General features: G+C 45.9%; 1 pseudogene; it reads left to right on the top strand.

Moving 5' to 3' along the window:
- The first annotated feature begins 4,587 nt into the window (after positions 1–4,587).
- On the top strand, positions 4,588–7,831 carry LOC144174350 (uncharacterized; annotated as a pseudogene).
- Positions 7,832–8,360: the final 529 nt, after the last annotated feature.

The following is an 8,360-nucleotide window of genomic DNA, read 5'->3' as shown; positions in this document are numbered from 1 at the left end:
TCATCATCTAGGACTTCAGTTTTTGTGTTAAGCTGCAACAACATAGACCAGGGCCCTCATGGCTCTCACTTTGCCACTCGGACACCTTGTAAATGCACGTTTGCAACATGGTCACACCTGCGATGTTTATAAATGATCAACTTCACTTGTCGTTAATGTCGCTAGTATTTCTCTCTGTTTCTGTGTGTGTGGGGGTGCCTGCTACGTCCATTTTGTTTGTTCGAGCTGGAAAAGCTGTGAATGTTTGGCGTAGCGGTTTGAATATACTGTTTTATTTCGTAATGTTTGCTTTAATATATAATGTCACTTTAATATATATTTGCTGTGTGTGCCAGCATATGTTCGCACAGTGCTGGAAGCTGTATGACAATGACCTGTACAAAAGCTTTTCTGTGCTGTGATTATCGGTATGTCATATGGGGCTTTTATTAGGAATACCAAGTCAAAGCAGTAGGGAGCATATATGACTGGTGTGTTTTATTAGCTGAGGGGTGTGCAAAGTGGAAATAAAATGTTTTATCAGATAGGTTTTGTGTACTAGCCATTGAAGTGATATTTTATCACAACACTGGTTTTGTGAAACAGTGATCAAAGCTGAGCATAACTGAAAGCAGAAGGTCATCGGCTTGTTGCCTTGGACAGCGATTGGGGTGATGTGGTGAGCACACATGACAGGTAATTTCTTATTTGGAGGACAATTTAAGATCTCCCTCCCAACCTCAGGGTATCATTCACGGCAATATAAAAGGTGTTTTGTTTCGAACAAGCAATGAGGAGTTTGTGCAAGCTAAGTATATTGTGCGTTCACAAGATATTCGGTTGTTTTCAATAACCAGTCGCATTTCGGAGTGTATAGCTTGTCCAGTATTTCTATTTGCGGAAGACTATTTAGGGGTATGCGCGTAGCACAGTTTGGAAGAGAGCTTGCTTGGTGGTATTTAGCTGTAAAGTTTTATGAAAAAATATTTTAGTTGCTGCCATTCCACAACAATTCATGGATGTCCGAGGATAGGTGCTGTTCGAGATGAGGGAATGAGCAGCTGGTTACCAGTAGCTGAGTTCATGGTACGTGATTCAACAGACTGCTGGTCGCCAATTAAGGTCGCCCAATCTCTCCCTTTTCGGCAGGGGCAATCCTTGGAGATTGTTTGTTTGTGTGAAATAGCAATGGCTCACGGGTTCTGTTTCTTAAATCTTAAGACTGCACTGGCCACCTTGGAACAAGCTGATTTCTAAAGTCGAAATTGAGGGGATTAAGAAAACCCCTAGTCAACGATACGGAACACAGTTGTTTTTTGTTCGGCACAAGCGTTGTTATTGCTACAAGTTTGAAACATTTCTGTAGGTGCCACATGCCCTTAAAGAGAAAAGATTGAAATACTTTGCATAACATTTTGATTGCTTCGATGCGAAGCAGTCGTGGTGCGCTGCACAAAAGACTGGGTGGTCTTACTATAGTTTCAGGTGAAACTTGTACATACAGCTCTAGTCATATGCTTGTAAGCCACATTTCATGCGGGATAGCATTGCTAAAGTAAGAAAGTCAACTGGAAATCTTTTCGGAAAATGCATAGTGCCGGTGTTCTGGTTTGTTTATAACAAGGTGTTATTCCTTGCCTTGGCTTTTTACTCAGCGCGGCAATACTGCCTGGTTTGATCGGATACCTGTGCCTTGTGATGCTGGGGTGATCTTTCCTCATTGTTCTAGCTCTAGACATAGTCTCTGTACACTAACAAATGCCTTGTTACCAGAGGCAAGTGGCCACAGGCCTTCACCCATGCTGATTAGCCGTATAAGTCTCACGCCTTGCATAATGAAAGTGGTTGCACAATTACTACACTCCCATGAACCTGCCCGCAAAGTACAAGCAGTCTTTCATAGCCTTACGTAGTCATGTATAGCTTTGCTCTCATCAGCAGCCCATTTTAATGCACAGTGCACTACCTTGACGGAATTTGCCAAAATTGGCATGCGTTTGAATATATGCTATGCAATGCTATGCACGCACACTTCTGGGCAGGCACAGATATATATGTATATAAGAATATCTGGTGAAAAACGGGCGCATAAAAATACTATGAGTGAAATGTTAAACGCACGTGAAGAACAATAACAAGTACGTTTACATATGTATCGGCAAGGGACTTGCCTTGATCAGAGTACCGCTGCGGATTTACATCACATTACATTTAGAACACATTGAATTGGATTTTCAATCTGTACGCGTATTCTGATGCAGGCAAGTCTCGCCGATACATTTTTGAAGGTCCTCGTTATTGTTGGCCCGTGTGTCTGAGTTTTCACTGATTATATATATTAGTAGTTCTCAATGACCAAGGTAAATTTTTATTAAAAAGGTAGGGAAAGTTTGTTGAAAAGGCATTGCACATCTCATGGTTGCACGTGAGCTGTTTGAATGAAATGTTAAAGAGAGAAATTAAAGGGTATGACTGTGAATCGTAGCTCTGTGCTGCAATGCGTGAACCTGACTAGCTGTTGAATTCCTTTCAAACTGCACATTTGTTCCAAATGTTTGGAATTGAGATTTGAAATTGTTTTTCACTGGGACATGTTCTGCGTATGGCTCTCAGAAAGATGTCTGCCCACGATAACTTTAAAAAGTAACTTGCCATGCTGATGTTTCACCGCCTAAAATAGGGTAATAAATGGTCATAATTGAAAAGAACTCGATAGCTGTTAGGAGGTTGTCAAAGGCATTTCAAGTTCCCAAGTGTAGGAATTCTTAGCATTCAACTAAAACCATATCAGAACTGTCATCATGGTCTGGTGTGTTTTTTCCTGCCTTGTTTGAGGCATAAATTTTATGCAAGTTTTATTAAAGTTTTATTTCAAACACACTTCATCCCAATTGCTTCTGTAGTCGAAATATTAGATTTTGATCTTGATTTTAGTGCAATGTGACAAAACAATCCAAAGAGGTGCATAATAAAAAAAAACAAGAAAGATGGAACACGGCTTTTATGTGCATGCCTTACAATCAAAGAATATAGTTTACATAGTCGCATGGTGGTGTGCTGCATTCGTTGTCACTGGTCATATTTGTTTGTGCTGTAGTGTAACACCATCCTCTTCAATATTCACACTGCCTTTACTTTGCACAATCTGCATTGTTCAAGCTGTACGCAAATGCCACATGGCGTTCACTCTCACCCGTTGTGTGTGTATATAGTGGTGAGTTTGGGAGCACACATGCATCACATCCCCCGTAACTGCATCTTTATTTATTCAAAGGTTTGGTTGAAAGTACGCGCATGTTTAACCGCAATGCTTCTTTTTCTGTTACGCGGTCTTTGTGCGGTGTTGTTTGCTTTGTGTTGCATAATTTCAGAGTCACATCTGTAGGTGTTGAAAAAAATTAAAGTTGTTCTGCCGATGTTGTGGTGGCATCAATATCTGACTTATTATGCGGTGTACCATCCGCTTCCGAAGCATTTCTTAGTATCGCGATAACGCAGACTTGTCCTAAGAAAATAATTAAAGCCGTTCAACTCGATGTGAAAGCTGTCGGAAGTGCAGAGCTATGATTCGCCATAATGGGCTGTAGTGCCATTATCTGCTCATTGCTACTACCAAATGCAATCCAAATTTCCCACCTTCGCAGTGCTCGCGCACCCCCTGCCTCAAACTGCGCCAGCAGGAGTTCTGTTCGTCTTGTGCTTGCTTTTGCTTCCGCAGGTGCTAGCGTTGCACTGCCACCTTTTTTCGCTTACTATCGTAAAAACCAGCTCAAGGAGCTTCCCCAACTAAATGCTCAGGGCTTATGCCGAATAATTACGTATATTTTGCCTCAAATGCACCTGCAGTGTTCTTTGCGCTAAACAACGGGGAGATGCATGACAAGCGCCAGTGGTTCAGGAGTTCTGAACGCGTATGACTAAAAATATAAACCGCTTGGTTTTCGAAGCCTCTGGGCTATGCCGCGACGACGGAACACCGCGTGGTTCTACTTGGGTCCAGCAAGCGGGCTACAAGACAAGGCAAGCCCCTAAAGCGGCCACTCCACGCACGCGTTCGCGCGCTAGCTAGATTCCACGCGCTCACGCGCCTATGCGCTACCACGTGACGGCCGGAGACGGCGCGCCAGGCGAAGTGCGTCGCGTTCGGCAAGATCTGGCTGTGCCAGATATTTTTTCGCGCGCCGGAAGTTGCGTCATCGGCAGCAGCCAATCAAACGCCGCTGTCTCGCAACTTCCGCCATCCGGTCCTTCTGTCCGTCATCCGCAATGGCTGCCTACGAGACCGCGTCCGCTATGCCCACGGCAATTGACAACGAAAGGCTGATTGCTTGCGTGGCCAGCCGAACGTCTTTGTGGCTGGCCACGCGTAAAGACCACAAAAAACAGCAGCCCAAAGCCGCCTTGTAGAGGGAAATCTGCGCTGCAATGTTTACGGGAAAAATGAGCGAAGGTACGTACGGTGTGTCTCCGTCGGCTTGGCAGTTGAAAGCAGCAGCTGATCATTTCATTTCGTCTACACAGAGTGCATCGCAGCATTAAAAAAGCGGTGGAAGTTCCTGAGGGATAAGTTTCGCCGCTACTACGTCGCAGCCCAGAAAAAAAAGTGGCATGGGCACCGACTGCGCCGACGACTCCGCCGACGACTCCGCCGAAAGAGACGGCGATGACGACGACGAAGAGACGCCGGTTCCCTGGCCGTTCTACAAGCAGCTCCTGTTCCTTCGCGACACCATGATAACCTGCGAGTAAGTTTATTGAGTTTACAAACTAGCTTACAAACTAGTTTAACTAGTAAGTTTACAAACTAGCGAAAAAAAAGCTACCGTGGTTTTCGCGTCGTAGCTTGCGAATGTGAGCCTTGCGGCAGTGTTGGTGGAAGTTGATAGTGCGCTACAGAAGTTTACACGATATGCGATCAGTCAAGGCAAGGGCGCAGACGGAGTGCTTGTTGCTGATACGTATTTGCCCTGCACTCATTCACTTTGCATACACTTTTGTCCGTGCCCCGCGCTCCCGCACTAGAATAGAGTCGCGATTCAAAGCTGAAAATCGCTTGGAACAGTATCAAAGCCTCAGCTGCAATAGTAATTAAAACCTATAGTAATTACGTTTTTTAAATGCAGAGCATTTCAGTAACTCACGATGTCACCCGCGTTGGCGTCCGTAGTCCGCGTCCGCATCGCTCCCCCTACACTATATAAATATTTGCCGGCGCCAGGTTTCGATCCTACGACTCTGCGGGCGGAACGCAAGGTGCACGGTGCTCTACCAACTGAGCCACAAAGCCGACACAGAACGGAAGGTTACGAACGTGCCTTATATCCTTGACTCATTCAACCGTCGGCCAGAGGTGCGCCCTCACCCCCGCGTCCTCCTCGCCTTCTCTCCGCCCGCAACGCCCTCTCTCGCCGCGTTTGGTTCGGGCGCACAACAGGTGGGGACGTGCGCAACACCCTCTCTCGCCGCGTTAGGTTCGCGCGCAAGAACAGGTGGGGCGCTCGCATCGCGCTCTCTCGCCGCGGTCGGTTCGCGCCTAAACCACATATGTCGTTCGCGTGCGCTGCGGTCGCTAACATCTGTGGTGTGATCGTGACGTCAGCATCACGCGTTCGCGTGGTGGCGATTTCGGCGCTATAACACTCTCTCGCGAGGGGCATTGGATTGGATTCGATTGGATTGGCTTGGATTTGGATTGGATTGGATTAAAGTGGATTGTGTTAGATTGTGTTGCGTCATAGCCGCGCCACGTTGCGTCATAGCCGCTCCACGTTGCGTCATAGCCGCGGCAGGGGGTTCACGGCACGTTTCACCACCGACTTCATCGACAATGTCTACGCTGGAAGACAACAATTACAACAACAACCAATACGTAATCCATACGACTTGCAGGCGCACCCCCCCGCAGAAATGCTCTGCATTTGATCGTGCCCCTCGCGAGGGGGATGTTTCTTCTTTTTTAAGTAATTAACCTATAGTTATACTTATATAATTATACTTATATGACTATATATAACTTATATATTTATACTTACACCAAATTAAAATTAATTAACCTATAGTAATTAAAACTTGCCTGATTATACGGGTAGAGTCAACAGAAGTGAGAATTTTGTTGCCTTCACTGATTGGTGGGGTCACTCATTGGAGGACCTTAATGAAGAAATGTCACAAACTTGCAGTGATGAAGGTTTTAATCGAGCAAACAGCAGTTTTTTTTTCCACATGCAGCAGTGATCCCCTTGCAATTCTGAACCATGTAGGAAATACATACATGACATATCAGCCAGAAGTGAGTGGTGCCAAAGGTGATACCTTGTTTCTTTAGACGTTCGTCCTTTATTGTGCAAAGAAAATGTGAGATACTTTACCATTCATGAATACCTGAGAGCCTACTCTGCACCGCTGGTCCAGACAGGCATTACTAACAAAATATTACAAATTGTAGACCTGGACGACAGTTCTGTCTTAGTCCTCATCCAGGACATGAATGTGTGCTGGGAACATGGTCAAATCAAAAACTGGAAATTTGCAAAGGTTGTAATGATTCCCAAACCGGAAAAAAAAAGCTTCAGTTATAAAATTTAAGGCCGACATCTCTCACATCATGAGTCGGGTAGCTTGTAGAACAGGTAATTTTAGGCACATAAAAAATTACTTATTTCCACACGCTGTAATAGGTTTCTGCCCAAAACTCTCAACACAAGATGTGATGCTTCGACTCAAACACGACATCATAGACTGAGCACACTGCTCACCACTACACACTAGAGCTACATTGAGACTTCGCGTAACAAAAATGTTTGACTAGATTAAGCACACAGCCGTCCTTGAAAACCGAGGGAAACTGAACCTAGGCCGACCTACGACTATGTTAGCAACTTTCTTTCGGGCCACAGAGCTATATTCGTCGTAGGGAGGGTCCAGTCAGACACGCTGCGACTGGGGAGCAACGGGAGGCGGCAAGGCGTGATCCCCTTCCCTTTCCTGTTCAACGTGGCCATGATTGGTCTTCCCGAACTCCTTCAAAACATTGCCGGCTTGCAAAACAGCCTTTATGCAGACGTGCTGTGATTTCCCAGTGGCAGTGACAAACATATACAACAGATTACAAAAGGCGGTCAAAGTAGTTAAAACGCACGGCAGCTTTTGCGGCCTGAATTGCTCCCCACAGAATTAAGAGCTCCTGCTCTGGACAAACTCGGTGTCTCTGGGCATTCAGCTTTTTACATGAGGGGCTTAACTGTGTGAAGCATACAAGTCCTGTGCCTATGCATCCACGCCAACGAACACAGCTCTTTTTCAGGATGAACATTGACACAATTTTATAACATGCACCCTTATTGTTGCTGTGCAGGACTTCTGGAAATTTTGAGCCTCCCAAGAAGAATGCCAGGCAAACAGGGAGCCATGAGACGGCGGAGAGCATTTTGAGAGGGATTTCTCAAAACCAATTTGAGGACATCGATTTCGACCAAACAAGTGACCATCCTGACTTGTACCCGGCACCTCCAGTGTCGATTGCATGCTCCCCATTGTTGCCGGAGTCGTCATCGTCGCTTGGGTCAAGTGAGTCGGCACCAGGGTCGCTGGGAACGGCGTCTTCACTGCAAAGCCACGAGCCCAGCCTTGCCAGCATGTCTGCGATGCAGCCACCTAAAAGAAAAAAAAAAGGAAAGGCGATGATGATAGTTTGCTGATAGAGCATCTTGGAAAGTTAACGAACAGTTTACATGAGCAGAATGACCATCACCATGTCGCACTGTCGCTGGCGAGATCGATGAGAGAAGTGAAAAAAGAACACCACTTGGACATGCGGATGATGGAAGTAATCAAACAGTTTAAAGATCTTTAGTAGCTGATGGCTGACAACGTGAGCAAGCAAAATAAGACATGTTAATGTGCATGGTGCAAAAAGAGTTAAAGTACCGTATTTCCGCACGTATTACCCACACCAAAAATGCGAAAATATCAGTGGCAATATAGGGGTGTGGATAATACGCGGGGTTTTTCCTTTAGTGCAGCTTCGCGGCAATGCACGTTGTGCCGTGAAGCTCCTGCGCAGTAACACTGACTAAGACTTCCATTGCAGCGGTTGTGCTCAGCAGCGCAACGCCTTAGCCACCTTTCCTGTATCAACTTTGCGGGAAATATGCGAGGATTTTTTTTCTTTTCCGGCGGGCTGAGTGGGGATGCGGAATATATGCAGGGGCGGGTAATACGCGCGAAAATACGGTATATTGGGTAGGTAAACGTGATGTAGAGCATCTTTGCTATTCGAGGAAAAGTTTACCTTCAGCAAAGTGGGTGCAGCCCCAGCTGTTGCAGGCGCTTGAGGGCCCCTTCTTTGGAGACGCCTGGCTGGTGCCACTGCCACGGTACCC

The sequence above is a fragment of the Haemaphysalis longicornis genome, unplaced genomic scaffold (assembly GCF_048455015.1).
Source record: "Haemaphysalis longicornis isolate Haplotype H1 unplaced genomic scaffold, Haemaphysalis longicornis Haplotype H1 scaffold_1, whole genome shotgun sequence".
In the NCBI taxonomy this organism is placed as follows: domain Eukaryota; kingdom Metazoa; phylum Arthropoda; class Arachnida; order Ixodida; family Ixodidae; genus Haemaphysalis; species Haemaphysalis longicornis.
This window is presented reverse-complemented; position numbering and strand designations above follow the sequence as displayed.